Here is a 14,620-nt window from a genome sequence, read left to right on the forward strand (position 1 = left end):
TGTCTCAAGAGAGAACGCATTACTGCATTTACCACTCCACTAAAACAGTCTGGCGAGATGGTACAAAAAGGCACAAGGTTGAATTAAGGTGGTCCTGTGGCTTGCCAACAATCAGTATTCTCTTTGAAAAAGTGGCCAACACACCTGTGTATCCCACCTAGACCCCAACATGGAGTGTTAAAAAAACTAAAGCCAGAATCACACATATGATTTGGGCTGAAATTAGAACGATTGAAAGCAGCCTAGAAAGGCTATCTTGCATGAGAGCTGTAAGAGCATAGGCACATCAAAACAATCCCAGCTCCTGGGAGTTTTGATTCAAAATTTAATTCAACAGCATAGCAGTAACAGCCATGATTGTGTGGCTTTTTGTCTTCTGGGATAGAAGCTTCAAATTCTGAATCACAAGGACCAAAGTCAGTGTTACCTTCCTGAAAGTCTCTCCTCATAAAACCATGGCTTTTCTTTGCTTCTTATCTTGATCCTCCTGGAGAGTCTGAGAACTGAAAGACACAATTCTACTTGATACCAAAGGTTATTGGCATGACAATTTGGAAGTCTTTGTGGAAATCTATCTTACGTTTCCAATCCTTAGAAACATTACTCAAAAGAGTATGATAAAAGATAAAATGTGTCTGTGAAGCATTAACGGTGTTTTTATTTGTTAGTTGCAATGCTTCAAATATTACTTGGATATCTTTCTGCTGCTTTAAAGAGCACCAGTTCTATTCTAAGGCCCCAGTTAGGAAAAGCCTCCATACTTAGAAAATAATCTTAAGACTTGTTTAACTTTAAGCTCATATGTTGAAATATATTGACTTCATGTTGAAGACTGTGAGCCTTCGTACCTGCTTAATATTAGGAAGACAGTTTTAGTCTGACAAAAGCTATGAAACAAATAAAAGCAAATGTCTTCTACAGATTGAGTAGCTACACAGAGAGTATATGCAGATGTTCAATCTAAAAGGGAGACTAAGTAATGGGTAGGATTGAAAGAAAATAATTTTATCCATATATCAGAAAAAACCCAAATTTTACAAGTTTGAAAATGCTATGCTTAAAATGCTTACATTAATAAAATTCTTCAGCTTTTTATGACTTCGTTAATATTTCCCACAGCTCTGAGCAAGCCCAACCATTCCTATTTACCATAGTTTCCTGCACTGAAGTCATTACTTGTTGTTGCTTGAACTCCTGTTTATAAATCCACTTCCTTTCAATAGCTGTTCAGCTGCTCTGTTCTGGCTGCTGCCTAATCCTTGTGCCTATTTTAGAGCCCTGCAAGTGCTTTCAATGGCTTTTTCTTCCTTTCTATCCTCTCTCTCAGGTTTATGTGTCTTGTTCCATGCTTCTTTGCATTTCTTAACCCAAATGGTTTTGTTATTACCACGCATTAATTGTTTATTTTTTATTAAAACCTGTTGTCATTGTTTTTCCAATGAATTGTCACTGTCTATTGATAAAAGATGTATGATAAAAAGGCTTGTGAAAATCTAGAACATCACGTATGTGAGAAGGTACAAAGAATCCATATAAATCTAATGAAATCATTTTACTTCAACATTGTGATCTTAAATGTCTGGATTCCTATCAAATTTAATGGACATGAAATGATGTTCCTTATTTTCCAGTATTAAGTCCGCATAATTGTTAGTCGACTGTATAATTTCAGTCAACTTCATATTCTGCCTATAGAAATCAAGGCCTTTAAAACTTGTCATGGTCATGAACTCTTCAGCATTACAGTTGGTTAATAGTATTCTCTGCCTATCTTCAACATAAGTCAAAGGCTATATTTAAAATAATTCAGTAGCAAAAGACGTAATATTGATCAGAAACTCATGATCTTTTGTGGCGCCAGCATGGCTTCAATGTGATACAAAATGAAACATTTAAAATGTGTTTGAAACACAGATCACATACATATGTTTTCTCTGTAAGCAGCAGTATTGTAACACTTTAAAGACACTTGCATTTGTAGTGTCAACTAGGATATGGTCATAAAAATGTGCCACAGTTGCAGAGATGACTGTATATTGAAAGTCTCTTTCGTGCAAAATACTGATTTGAATCTTTCTTAGCTATGTCTGTGCAATACCATGGTTCTTTTCTTTTACAGTCGTGACCTTTTATAACTACCAGAGTGTCTAATGTTATTTGACACTATTAAGAAGGATTTAAAGAATTAAATAGACTTTTCTATGCTGCTATACAGAAAACCATGAAAATTTAAAAAGCCTTGAACAACCACCAACCCCCTCAACTCTTTTTCTTTGTCCCAGAACAAATGAGTTGAAGAAACAATCATCTTCAGTTGGCTGTTTGGATGAAAAGCTATCTTGCAAAATATGAACAGAGCTACAGCATCTCCATGTTAGAGACATCCGGTTTTGCAGTAGCAGCAAATCAAACAAACACAGAGTTTATTTCTGAGAGTCCATTTTCAGATTTCCCCAAGTGACATTTATAATTTGGTTTGTTTACATGCAGAAACAAAGGCTTCAGAAGTCCCCTTATTAAAGAACTGCTCTTTACAGATGGCAGTGCTCTTGTAGCTTACTCAGAGCAAGAGACCCAGAGATAATGACATCTTGTTTTGCAGCTGTTTCTGTTAACTTTGGCTGAGCAATCAGTGTTTCAAAGGCTACAGCCACCAAAACCCAAACGTCTGTTGACTCAGAAGAAAAATGTCACTGCCACTAAACTGGCAAAACCAAACTGAACTATAGCTCTGGTGCTTGAGATAGCTTCCCATGGGCTTGAGCTGCCCTGATGGTCTCTTGATCCTAGCTCAGTAGGAAATTATCATTTTACCATTTCACCAAATATGTTCTTCTATCAAAAGCTAGGCAAAGATTCCTAGCACTATTTCTAGAGCTAAACATATTTCACTCCCTTTCTTTAGCAGCTAGTGAATAGATTTTAAAATGATTCGTTGAACAGAAGCAAAAGATGGAGATTTGCTTCAGTAACCAGGTGATCTGAGCACTCTGCAACAAAACATTTCTGGTCCTTAAGTTGCTGAATGGAACTGAAAGGACCAATAGATGGTAAGTAAGTTTTCAAGACCAGTAGTCATAAAACTACTTATATCTCCCAAGAAATTACATTTGGGTGACAAGAAGTATTTGGAACACGTCTGTTTCTAGTGATTGATAATCCCAAGGTTATGAATCCTGATAAATTCATAATAAATTATCAAGATTAAGGTTCAACGATGAAATACTAATTTTTATTTATCTTGCCAATCCAGAAACTCTTTAATGTTTCTTTCCAATGATGACATCCCTGATATCATCCCTACCCTCAAATGTCATGGGATATATCATAATGCCCTTTTCCTAAAACTTTGTTCTGTCTCAGTAAATAATTAGTAAAGTTTTAAGACTTTAAACACATGCTTGTTCTCAGTACATGAGACTTATATATAGATTTCATAATAATACCATCCTTAAGAAGTTGTATAAGAATAGCACATACTTGATTACTTTCTCAAGTAGAAGTTTGTAATTTTTATTCTGTTTTACTTAGTTTATAATCTCATATAGTTTGCTGAAGTGAAAATGAAATCACAAAGACTTGTGTTTTATATATTATTTCTACTTAGTTTGTCTACTTCATGTTTCCATGAAGATCTTAATTAAGCTGAAGCTGAAGGTCAGAGTGCAAATGATAGTAGGTAAAAAAGCCCCAAACCTCCTCTACCTCATAACACAACAGTGGCTGTAGGAGTTTACATTGTTGAAATTCAGAATGGTATGATTTGACTTAAAACATCCAAGCATTTGAAACAAGAGAATGTAGGTGAATACCGCCTTTTAAAATAGGCAAATATTTCAGGTGGAGAATTTTAAGTAAATATAGAACAAGGTAGATGTGTTGCAATACAATTGGGTATTTTATTTCATGGAAGAGTCTGGGTAGTATCTGTTCTCTATTGTAAGTACAGGCAATGTGTTCAGTATAATGTGAAGAAATGAATTAAATGAGCCCATTTCTTTTCATTGTTATTTTTGAAATGTATTTAAGTCCTCTACCAGAGTTGATAGTGGCAGCAAGACTTGGGATAGAAAGCACATATAGGTGACCACCTGGAGTTTCTGAGAGAACCAACAAGAACTTTTTTCAAGGGAAAAAAACCCCATGAAAAACCATAACAGTGATTTCTGTTATAGAAATAAAGAGTTGTGGTATATCTTTAATAGTGGTTTAACATGTAGCTTTTGAAATTCATGTGGCTTTAATCCTGTATATTTCTACCTATGCTATGCAGCTGGCAATAAGGTGGTGAGGGTCTGATCTGTGACTGAGACCTTCCCTTTCCTCAGAACCCTGTAAGGCAGGTTTTACAGCTCTCAGCCTCAGAGATTTTATTATACAGCTGATGGAGCAGGGCGAGCAGCTTCCTGTGCTATGGATGGTGTGTCGCCCTCTCATTCATTCCCACTAGGTTTGGCACGAGTTTATTAACTCAGCCTGTAGCCTACCAGCATCAGAGAGGCAACTTTCCTGCCTGAGTCTGGTGCCAGTCACAGGCTGAGTCCAGAGGTTTGTATGTTCCCACCATCTCCAGACACATGGGGTAGCCTCAGTTCCAGGCAACTAGGAAGTGTTCTGTGCCTGTCATCTGTAGCTGCACCCCTTAGCACCCCAAAAACAATTCACCTTTGGTCCTTCTGCTGCCAGCCTTGTTAGCTTCAGCAGTAAATGCCATATCTCACTGCAAAGGCAATTTCTCTGTCCTTGATTGCCTCTTTGTCACTGCATAATGAAGAATCCTGTCAAAGTCATATGGGTTTTAATGGCTAGAAATCAGCATCTGATAGTAATTTGAAAAGGTTCCTTACAGTAAACTAGACACCTTCTTCTTCTCTTCTTGAATCAACACCACAACCTCTAGTTGCGATTATGGTGGGTCCCATGACTAGTGATTGGGAAAACCCTGGAAGACAGGCTTACATGAATGAATCTCTACCCGTGCTCCCCTGTCTGTCACAGCCCAGCTGTCCTCCCCATTGAAGCATCTGTTCATCTCGCTTTTGGATCAACGAGGATTCCAGATGAAAAAGTCTTTTTTGGTTGCCCTTCCTCTCATTCACCGAGAGATGGAGGCAGAGCTCTCCCTCTCCGGTGCCAGGCCACTGTGCTCTACCTGCCTATTGAAGAATCCTATCAAGGTCATCTAGGGCCCTTCATGTAGGGGGAAATAATTTAATTATATGATTCAACACAATAGATTACTCAGTATTTACAAACACACTTCCCTTTAGAATATGCCTGGTCTTTCTAACGATATTTTTATTTGCACATAGACAACCATGTAGACAGTGTTCTCTGGTTGGTTCTTGCTTTTTCCTCTTTGTGATGTAAAGCTGAAACTTTCTGAAGCATAGTGGTACACAGCCACGGAGAGTCCACGCAAGGCAACTTAGGTAAGTAATGCTAGCAGATGTAACCAAGAGAATATGCAAATATCACTGAATTGTCCTCGTGAATGATGACTCGAGTATTCTGTAACATATCCTTTTGTGGTATCCCCTCTTCAAGCCAATAATAAATGGTAATATGAACTTAATTCTCTGTCTGGTAAGCAATTCTACAAATACTTTCAGATAATTTAGTGTGTTTAAAGAACTTGTCAATAAAGAGTGACAAAAGTGATTTGAGCGTTTTTATGAAATCAGAACAAGTGGCCGCAAAACGTACTGTAAGGGCTTATTTAGTCTGCCCACCAAAAGAAAATTTGAAGCTGTTCTTGTATCATTTTCTTAACTAATTGCTTTTGGCTGTCTGAATATTTGAAAAATAGTGTCATGTCAACATTTGTATGGGATGCAAGAACAATGAACTGCTGGATACTGTCCTGGTCAGAAAACCTTAAATTTGCATAATAAAAAAGTAATGCTTTCTATTTGAAAATAACCTTCTAATAAATGTTATGAAAGCAAACTCCATCAGAACTTACAGACCAATGACTTCATCACCTTTAGATACAACTCACAAGTTAGCAAGCCAACAACAGGCTTTGTAAAAAGACATAGATTTGACCTTATGAGAGATCACAGGTAGAACAGAAATATGTTTTCCATCTACTTGAGAGAGAATATTTCAATAAATTTAATCCCCCCACCCCCCGAAGGGATATACCATGTGCAAGCACTGTGGCTTTTAAAAGCAGTTGTCTGCCAAAAAAATCTTGGACCTGTATTTTTTCGATTGTTGTTCCTCCTTACTCACTTTTTTCTTCTTTTTGCTTTGACTGAGAATAACTGGCAGTAAAGCCAATACAAAACAGTTTTTGTCAAACCTCCACTAAAATAACAGGGGGGTTGGTGGTTTTTTGCCTTTGTTTGTTTGTTTGTTTGGTTTGATTTGGTTTTTTTGTTTTGTTCTGTTTATTGTTGTTGTTGTTTTTTAAATTTAAGTCTTCTGCGGGGTACTGGAAATTTAGTGGCAATTTCCTAACTTCTGAAATATTCTCCTGAAAATCAAGTGACAGTTTCCTTGATGGATTTTCCTGCATGATAAATTTAGCCTTTAGTCTCCAAATGGTTTATCCAAATGCTGAGAAATCAGGACATCTTTTACCTCAATGTCCTTCTCGCAGAATAATAGAATGGTGTTGACCTGCGAGAGATACAGAGAGAGAATGGTGATCAGAGAATGTTGCTTCTCAATCTTTACTATCAGACACCATCTAGAATCTTTTGAAAACATCCCTGTTCAGTGTTGCTACACTCAGCTCAAAATCAGCATAAATTTTGAATGCTCTTATATAGCCTGCTTTCCCCCAATTTAGCTTCTTTTCTCGATTGCAGATGTTAGGATATGTAGGATGTGTTCCCTTTCCTTTTCCCTTAGATTCATTTTGTGTGACAACTCCAAGCAGAGAAGCAGACTTATAGCAAGCTTTCCTCTCCCAGCATCACTGCTGTAAGATGCCTGAGGTTTAGACCAACAGCATCACTAATGCTTTTAGAGATTTGCAGCAGATGAAAATAGCGAATGGGTGTAAATCCAGTGATTTGTAAATCTCTAATTTGAAAATATGCTGGTTTGTACAAAATGGCTCTTTTATAGCTCCATTTGAACTTGTTTAGCTTTTTGTTTCTGTTATTACCCTTGCAGTCTTACTGACCTCTGGCTTTATGACTCGATTTGGAAGACTGGGAACTGCACTGTCACTAACAAGAGGAGGGGGTGGTCCATTATTTCAGCTGTGTATCATATTTAATGTATCCAAAGTCCTGAAACGAAGATATAACAGCCACATTCAGCGACTTCTGCTAAGCAGTGACAACTGTAACAAGGCTAACCAGAGCAGCACTGAGATTGGCTCCTATGCTTTTAGACTTTTTTCTTTTTAAGACTATTTCACTCCCCAAACTTATAGTTCATTTAGAGGGTAAAGGAGAAAGGTAGTTACCTTACATGCACAACTGAAAGCATTTACATTTGAGCATGCTGTAATTACAACATCAATCCAAATTAGAAGAAGACCTGTAAATTTGTCACTCAACTAGGCATCATGTTTTAATGAGCTGAGCACCTAACTGGAAGCTAACAGGCTGCATATGGTTGCTTTCATATATGGGTGTTATGTACCTGTCAAAACTCACTTCCCTAAGTAGACTCCTGGATTAGAGTTTATTTATTTAAAGACTTTTAGACTAGTCTATATTTATTTGAACATGATAAAGCAATTCCAAAGTTATACCCAGACAGCCACATCAGCACATTATTTCATTTTTAGCCTCCCTCCCTCAAAAAATGTTCTGTATTTATCATCTTCTTCTGTCGGTTTTGTTTTGAATCCACGTGACCCAATAATATTGTACAGAGAAATGTGAACTCACACTCTTTTTTTTTCCAACAAGAATCACTGTGAATTCCTAAAATGAAATCAGCCAAAACCTTCTCTCCCTTTTGAAATTGTTGACTGGAACCTAATCTAGGCCATATTGCTGTAAATACTGAGAAACTCTATTTAATTTACCACATTCTAGAAAGATAGTCTGATAAATTAGATTGCACTATATCTTCTATAATAAAAGATAATTGATAATCACTGAGAAATTTGTATTTCTATGAAATCAAAATCTGCTCACCAAGATTCTTCTTCCTCCCCTTGATGAAATGCATCATCTTTTCAACTCTAGTTTAACTCAAAACTTAGAAGACAGAACTATAAACACACTAGACAACACCACTGTTAGCGGTGAAAAATCAAGCTTTTTTGGATCAATCACTTGTTTGCTAAATCTCTCTGAATCTAATAATTCAAAAAATGTCATGTAGTTGATATTGCCCAGTAAAATACTTTGGACACAAGAAACAAGAGGGAACAGAGCCTTTTTGAGAATGATATAATTTTTTTTGAGAGCACTTCAATTCTTGTCACCGGCCAGAAGTCAACAGGCTAGAACCTGAACAGCAAATTTAACCTGAAAAATGAATGTTTAAAATCGGCACCCTCTAACGAAAAAGGCTTGTTCCCAAGATATAATCAGAGCTATAGTGGAGGGAAAGCATTTGGAAATTTAGTCATGCTGAGGAACACTACAAAGAATTCCTAACCACCACTTTATAAATCAAATCAAAGGACATAAAATGAAATAACATCAAAGCATGTTGAACTGTAGGTTCTCTTTTATACTGATCAACTGTTACTTATAAGATCCAGGTATTTCTCATGGCTGATGTGTTGTTAGAGGCAGATAGATAAAGTTGCCAACTTTATAATCAAATTTCAGAAATTTCAAAAACCAGAGACATCCCAAAGCCTCTCATTTTTAGAGAAAAGGCAGGGAAAAGGAGTGGTCTTTTCATGAGTTTCTGTAATGCTGAGCTGCTAGAAACATCTTAAACTAATCTAATTCACTTACCATTTCATAAAAATCATGGTCCCAGTTTGATCTCAATTATAAGGCTATAAATTAAAAAGACAACTCCAAATTTAATAGAATTAATTGAACAGGAGTGCTATGTTAGTTTAGATCAGCATGAAATTCACAGGACATTTAGATCCTGTAGTTAATAATATGAAAACATTTCTTTTTCATATAAATCCCTAATGGATAATCCAAGAAAGGTACCTTGGATATATGACCTTAAAAAAAAACCCCAAACAAAACAAAACAATAATCTTTTTTCTCTTAGTGGTGGATTTGTGATATTGCCAATAGTAAGAAGAGAGGGCTATGAGCATTGCTTATGTATTTTAAAAATTATTTCTGCTCTGTTTGTTGTAGTGCTACATGCAGTAGCAGCCTTTAAGAGGCACACATAATCACTGACTGTAGGAGAAAATAATACAAATGGTATTGCACGTGCATGCACAGACACACCATCCCTTTGGTGCTCTGGGCTTTCTATGAAAATATTTTAATGAAAAAAATTACTCAAGCAACCATTCTTTTAATAGCCCTTTATAAATTTAGGTCTTGGATAAAGTTGTCCTTTCAGTTACACAAGCTCAGTCTGGAAATCAGTCACCAAATTCAGTTCTGTTTCACAACTGAGTAGATGAAGATGTTCAGTTCCTTAGGATTGGGCAAACTGCTTTATTGGTCTGCTTTTGTGTCTGAGATCTGCTTATATGGGAAGCTGCGCCTTCCAGACCTCATCTGTTTACTGACCAATCCCATATCCCCAGCTCTAACCAGGCTGGGAAGTGATTTCTTCAATAGCATCTCTTAGAGGCTGTTAGACCATATCCTATTTTGAAACTTAGTATAAGGAAAGGTGTCTCACTTTTCTGGTGATGCTGACAGCTATACTATCATTTGTAAGACTCTCTGCATCACAGGTAACTTGCTTGTGCATACAGAAAGTGGTAAGGAAGTTAATTTAATTACCAAAGTACTTAAGCCCTGGCCCATCTATCAGTTTGCTGTGAGTCAAATCATAGAATCATGAGCTGTAAGGGACCCTAAAAATCACGTAGTTCCAACTCCTACCATGGGCAGAGACAACTTCCAGTAGACTAGGTTGCTCAGACCCCCATCCAGTCTGACCTTGAGTTCCATGAATGGAGTAAGTCTAAATATAGGAGAATATCAGAAAATCCTGACAGTTAAACCAATTACATATTGCATGTGATTCCTTTATAAATTATGTGTGGAAAGTAAAGTAAATCTGGTATTTCGTTCCTTACCCACTGGGAGTTCCCTTGGGTTTTGCCATAGAACTATTGTGTTGTGATTGGAAATGAAGTTTGTGTTTCAAAGTAAATAAAAAGGCAAGGGTTGAGAACATCCAATTTAAGAGAATAACAACATGATCAACACACAAGAAATGCTGATGAGAAAGAAAAAAAGGAGACAAAAAAAGGTGAGGGCCCAAGTTTGTTGATGGCAGAGAGCTTAACATTTCTGTGTAAAGGAGCTGCCAGCATAGACCATCAGGACAGACAGTTTTGCATGTCCATGTTTATCTTATGCAGAAAGAGCTGTAATTACTGAAGTCAGGATATCCAGCACTTACGAGTTCAGTGGTTAGCATTATCACCAAAACCAGGCAGAGTGCAGAGTGCATACCTGGAGAAAAGGCTGTTTTAATTCACTCTAGGAACTTTGTAACATCTTTGCTTTCTGACTAGGAAAGACAGTGCCATTTCAGTAGTAATCAGATGTTAGCCTGTGTCTTATTTAAGTGTTCCAGCATTCTCCATGTTTAGTGCAGCAGTAAGATTATGTATGTCTGATGTGGTAATGTGCATTGGCCTGGAGTATGTCCTTCTGGTCTCTGCATTGTCTTCTCCTTATTGTGGGATGTTGGCCCTTCTACCCAAAAAATTTCTGTAAGCCTACAAATCAAACTCTGTGCGAGCACCATATCAGCCAATAGATTCACAGAGACATTGAAATCACAGGGTTAGTTAGCACAGGATTAATAAACATCAGCAGAAATTTTGGACCTGAAGATATATAAATCTAAGAATTGGGATGAATGGCTTGAATTGCAACAGATGGGATTTGTATCTGCGTTGATATTGGTGGCCCTCAACATGAGCTGATGTTTTGGAGTTTCCCTGTCCTATGGATTACTGATTATCTTTTGTAATTTACTGGAAAAAATACAAACACCATCACCATAAATTTCAAATTGTTAGATGTCCTTCACATTTAATTTTTTCTCTTCAGTGTATAATAATGACACTTTCCACTGTTAAGTCCACACTGTTAGCCTTCCAGTCTTGACCCCAGTGTTCATTACTGAAAGCTTATAGTGAAGGAAAACTGAGTCTGGGATTTGAAAATCTGTTTCAAAAAACAGTATGTCAACAAACCAGAAGCCTTTCCAATTCAATTATAAAGCTCATTTATGTAAGCTTTTCTTTTCCAACAGACAGTAAATAAGCATGTCTGGGGTTTTTTTCCTTTTTTTATAGTATGCATTTACCTTTTTGTTTATGAAAATATCACAACATCCCTCCTACAAAGCATTCATATAACTTTTCTCTGTGGGGCAGGAATGGAGAGGAAATTTCACATAACAGACATTAGTTTTCTTTGTTTAATCTTAATTTGGGAAAGTGCTCAGATGCTGTGATGATTGGCACAGCATGAGTAGGAAAGGACAACAGAGTAATTCTACTTCTCATGCCACCCTCTTACTCCCACAGAAGTCCATTGGACCTAACTGAGGGCAAAACTTGTCTGACAGTTCCTAAAATGAGCTTGGATCTTTCTCATACTAGACTTCATTGGAGTAGGACTGTGACCTTCATTCTTTGTAGGATGTGTTGTAAGGAAATGAGGGTTGTTTCTGTTTTAAAAACATTAAGGTAAACTGTTTAACCAAGAGTGTGGAGGTAACACTGCTCAAGTAAAGAACAATAAGTGTGCTGAATCTTTTAAACAACAATATTTACAGTTTTTCTTCAATTCCACTATTAATTTAGAGTAGATTTCAATTTGTTTGTGAAATCCTGAGCTCCCAGGTATACCTGGAGTACGCATTTTGCTAGATTTTAGCCACACTAACTTTAGAAAAAAAATACTAGATTCAACAGCTTGTTCCTTCAGTTTGGGTTTTATATCCTCATCCTCCTGTACACAGAGAAAAATGCCAATGTTCTCTGACATGCTTTGTCCTTGAAAATCATGTGTTGAGCTATACAACCTCGCCAACTTTATGATAAAAATTGTAAAAACAAACTTTTTGATTATATAGAGCACACTGGGCAGTCTAAATCAAAATGTTTTATAACTTACTTAGGTTTGGTCTTGGTGTCAGATTTGCCATCTGCACCTTAGTCTTCTTGGACCATGAAAGTGAATACATGAAAGTCCCTTCAGTTTTGCTAATAGTGGTGTTCTTACAATATTTGCTGAAAGGCAATTGACATTTAATAGCTTCATCCTACAAGGCACCAAGTGCCTCCTCCAGAGTCCTAAACTCCTTAAGCCCCTGCAGTAATTAGAGGGAATAAGGAGAGAATCTGGGAAATAAACAGTTTCTTGGTTATTAAAGCTGACTTCTCCTAAGTATTATATAGTGGATGCTGTATTTGATGTAGTCCTTGCAGTGCTTCTAGAGTTTGTTGGAGCTAGTAAATTGCTGAAGCTTTAATATGATGAATTAGCAAAAAGTGAAGTGGGAGAAAAATGCACTCCCTATTAAAGCTTTGTCCCTGAAAGAGCCCCAGTACCTTCAGAAATCAAGCCAAAAAGCGACTGAGAAAAATGAGTGAAAGCAGCAGGAATTTAAAAAGCAAATGCTACATCAAAGGGACAGGAAGGAACTGCTATAACACTGCTGTGATTGCAACTGGGCACCGTCCCAGGAGGTTGGGGAACAATCACCTCCAGCAAACAGAGCTGTTTCTGTACCAAGTAATACGAAGGCTTGGTGAAATATGGAAATATGCTCAGTAAAGGTGATGAGCATGCTGGTATTTCACCTTCACAAGCATTTACTTAGCAATCATCAGCAAATACAAAGCCCAATAAGGACACATCTTGCTACCAGCATATGAAGTCTCTGTGAACCCCAGTAAAAAGGATGCCCCCTGAAATCATCCTCTGAGAGCTAACCAGACAAAGGCATTCAGATGTGCCAAAAGGCCCTGTGTAAGAGCTCAAGGCTTTGAAATGGATTAGGGGGAAAAAAAATAAAAAAAGCACCAGGCTTTTTTGAACTTTATTTTAGTTTAATTCCTCCCAGCTGAATGAAATAGCAAATCCAAGGGTAGTCACAGTGACCGTACAACACCAAGGCAAATTACTAATTAGCTATTCATTCTCTGCTGAGTACTCCAAGCAAAAGAGAGTATTTAATTCTGAGAGTCACCATCCAGTCCTGCCTTGCACCCTGATGACCACAATACAAATAACCACTGTGACTTGGCATAAGTTACTTGTCCCATTGTAAGAGTTTCCAAACCTCAATCTGAGAAACAGAAGCACAGGAAGAAGTGCCTGCATTTCTCTTTTACTCTATAGGTATGTGCCTTGGCATGTAGACCACTCCTAAAAAGCATGGAAGAGAAATGTCTGATGGCTCTTTGGATGTCCACTTGTATGGCTGCCCATCAGAAGCTATGGGCAGCCCTCTTTGGATTTATGATGTGCACACTGAAACCATGATTCTGCAAACAGCTATGCATCTGCTTTCTTTTATGCAAGTAGATTATTTCATATAGTTAATTTTATATATATGAGTGGACCATCTGTGCCAATAAATTTTAAAATGTACAAAAGAGAAAGAAAGCACAGGATATCTGAGAAAGAAAGCGTAGCAGATCCCAGAGGGTCACAATGAGTTGAAGGCTTGTCACCAGAAGTTCAGTACTGGGTCCAGTATTGCTTAACTTATTCATCAATGATTTGGATGAAGGGACAGAGTGCCTCCTCAGCAAGTTCACTCCTGACACAAAACTGGGAAGGGGTGGCCAGTACCACAGAGGACTTTCCAGCCCTTCAGAAGGATCTCAGCAGGTTGGAGAGATGGGCAGAGAAGAACTGTCTGAAGTTCAACAAAGGCCAGTGCAGGGTCCTGCACCTGGGCAAGAATAATCCCCTGCACCAGTACAGGCTGGGGACTGACCTGTTGGAAAGCTGCTCTGTGGAGAAGGACCTGGGGGTCCTGGTGGACAGCGAGCTGTCCATGAGACAGCAGTGTGTCCTTGTGGCCAAGAAGGCCAATAGTATCCTGGAGTGCATTAGGAAGAGCACTGACAGCAGGTCAAAAGGAGGTGATTCTGCCCCTCTGTTCAGACCTAGTGAGGCCACTTCTCCTGTGCTGTGTCCAGTTCTGGACTTGTCAGTACAAGAGAGACATGGAGGTCCTGGAGGGGGTCCAGTGGAGGGCAATGAAGATGATTAGGGAAGTGGAGCATCTCTCTTACAAAGAGAGGCTGAGGCAGCTGGGCCTGTTCAGCCTGGAGAAGAGACAACTGAGAGGGCACCTCATCCCTGTCTATAAGTATCTGAAGGGAGGGTGTCAAGAGGATGGATCCAGGCTCTTCTTGGTGATGCCAAGCAACAGGACAAGAGGCAGTGGCCAGAAACCGATGCATAGGAAGTTCCACCTAAACATGAGGAAGAACTTTGTTACTGTACAGGTGACCGCGCACTGGAACAGGTTGCCCAGAGAGGTTGTGGAGTCTCCCTCA

This window comes from Chiroxiphia lanceolata, chromosome 3 (assembly GCF_009829145.1).
Source record: "Chiroxiphia lanceolata isolate bChiLan1 chromosome 3, bChiLan1.pri, whole genome shotgun sequence".
Classification (NCBI taxonomy): Eukaryota; Metazoa; Chordata; class Aves; order Passeriformes; family Pipridae; genus Chiroxiphia; species Chiroxiphia lanceolata.